We start from the raw sequence: 2,599 nt of genomic DNA, 5'->3' as shown, positions 1-2,599 counted from the left end.
AATCAAATCTTGTTATACCTAGCTTTTCTTTCCCCTCTCACAAGGAAATTAGGGAAAGCCTTCCTCCCCTCGATCTTCACCGGCGAGTCCATGGATTCACCTTCTCTCAGCATGCCGCTCCGGTGGCCGGTGGCGGCAGGGGATTTCTGGTGTGTCGAATCCTGCTAGTAGATAGGTAGGATTTTAGTCCTCACAGGGGCGGCGTTCAGACGGATGGCGGCGCTTCTTCTTCGAATCAGTCTTCCGGGCTCCGATCCTCCTCAAGTTCGTTCATTGGGACGGATTAGATGGAGCTCCGACGTAAATTCCTGCCAGCTCCTCGGGGCGGTGAGGTTAGGGTTTCTCGCCGTGCGCACGCAACGGCGATATTTGGTGTCAGGTTCTTCAGATCTATTCAAGGATTCAACGGGGACGACTACGGCTTCGGGGCGCTGGTCCTCAAGGGAGACTTCCTGGCACGTGCACGAAGACTTCCCGGCTGTCATCGACAAGGTCAGGCCGGCTCTGGTGGGGGAGCGACGACAGCGACGCGTCGGCGGCTCGTTCTGGCAGCGGCAATGATCGTTCGATGGTCCATGGACCTTGATATAAGTTTTATTATGCTTGAGGTGTTTTGTACTTCGTGAATATTTATAGTTGATTTGATCCTTTTCGCAAAAATAGTTGAAAATTTCACGTGGTAGATCGAAGTTGTCTCAAAAAATAACGTGGCAGACCGAAGAGTCCTATTCCCCCCCTTTTTTCTGTTTGCAATCTACACGTGTCGCCGCTAGAGTTTCCATCGAGTTGATCGATGGAATTGATCTAGCTAGCTTCTGTCGGGCTCATGTATGTACAAGAGTCTTTGGCTGGACACACAGACAGTGCTGCTAGTAGAAAAAACAGTCGAGCTGCTTCTATGGTTTGCTAGGTTTGCATGTACGTGTACAGCTTCAGGTGAATTAGTTCTAGTACTGTAAAACCAACAAAAACAGAAAAAGATGACATAGTGAAAAAAATCTGTAAAATACTGGGTGTGCCACGGCACACCCGGCACACCCTCTAGGTCCGCCAATGTTGAGAGGGTCTTCTCATTGAGGAAGTTCATTGGGTGGGTATTGAATGCAGCCTCCTTCTGCAGGGCGCCCACCAGCCTGACCACGCCTCACCCCTGCACTTCATGACTCAACTTAAAGCAAAAGACACATCAATGCTCACAATGATCAAATTACAAGTGTACGGAGAACATAGATCATGAACGCATTAAAAGGCAGATATCATGGCGTGGATGTGGCAAGTGCAATCCAAGGCTCTGTTGCCTCCACTGTTTGTCATCTCGACAAGCACCGGGAGAAAATTCAATTGCGAGCATTTGATACCATCCCATGAACAAATTAAGGGAATAATGTATGCTTAGGCAGAAAATTTAACATAACTACTCTATTGCGTTGGCTTGAAATGTGATTCTTTGGGTTTACAAAGATGGTGCAGCCAAATTTCTTAGCTATTTTTTTGCTGAAGTTTAGTGTGTGTCCATTAACATTTACCAGAAAATATCATTCTTTTTTCTTTCTAAAGGTAACAATAGATTGTACCTTGTACGTATTTTGCAAGGTTCAAGTCCACACTGATAATACTTGATGCCCTAGCCATCCTGGCCACTTCCATAGCCTGACCATGTGAAAAGAACATAAAAGTGATGGTCATAGGGAATAATTCTTCTAAACTTGCAATAGTATATTGTGTGATATAAAATATCAGATGTCACATACAACAAGGCTTACAACTCCAAGGCCGAAAATCACCACCGTCGAACCCTTCATTGGTTTCACAAGGCATTCTGAATCTGAATATGGTGTCTCGTTGAGAAATAATGGCATCAGAACAATCACTGAAGGTTAAGGTCCGGACGAAGATGAATATTGTTTTCCTGCTGATGGTAAAGCGGGATGGCACATAGTCAACCAGCATACCCCAGTTGACATTGATACCGAGGAGGTTACAGCGAGCAAACTCCTTGCACTGGCAAGTTTACACTAGCAGGACATGGTCACCTGGCACGAGCTCGGTCATGCTTCTCTGATGCTCTCAACAATGCTGTGAGGGAAACATAATTGGGGAAAGATTCCCATTTAAAATATGTAAGTGTAACGACTAACACATTATTAATTGAAATAACACTACTACAGAGTGAATTGACAACGATGATGAAAATGTGTCACTCCAAATAGTCCATAAAATATGTAGCTATGTGCATGTGTTTTCTCAAAGAATTACTAATGAGCTAAAGAGTATGAAACAGAGCATCCATATTTTATTGCCATGGGATAGAAACAGCATATGAAGAATCATGGGACAACTTCATCACACAAGCTTTCAAGAAGTGCTTTGCTTTGTAAAATATAATTATGTTAGTCTAATTAGGTTTTTTCATATTTTGCTACAGGACTCTCTATGTACCGACCTCATGATCCCACTGAATGAGTAAACTTGTACTAACATTTATTGGTGTATATTAATAATTACAAAGTTCACCAATTAACATATGGCCAAGCCAGACAACAACACCATGGATGGCAAAGAACCAATTTGACAAACACCTGACCTGCAATAATCGACA

General features: G+C 43.8%; 1 pseudogene; it reads right to left on the bottom strand.

Annotated features, from left to right (window-relative positions):
- Positions 1–906: 906 nt before the first annotated feature.
- Positions 907–2,052, bottom strand: LOC125554693 (alcohol dehydrogenase 3-like; annotated as a pseudogene).
- Positions 2,053–2,599: the final 547 nt, after the last annotated feature.

This window comes from Triticum urartu, chromosome 4A, assembly GCF_056163025.1.
Source record: "Triticum urartu cultivar PI428250 chromosome 4A, HENAU_Tu73, whole genome shotgun sequence".
In the NCBI taxonomy this organism is placed as follows: Eukaryota; Viridiplantae; Streptophyta; class Magnoliopsida; order Poales; family Poaceae; genus Triticum; species Triticum urartu.
Note: the sequence above shows the minus strand (reverse complement) of the source record. Positions and strands in the feature narration are given on the sequence as shown.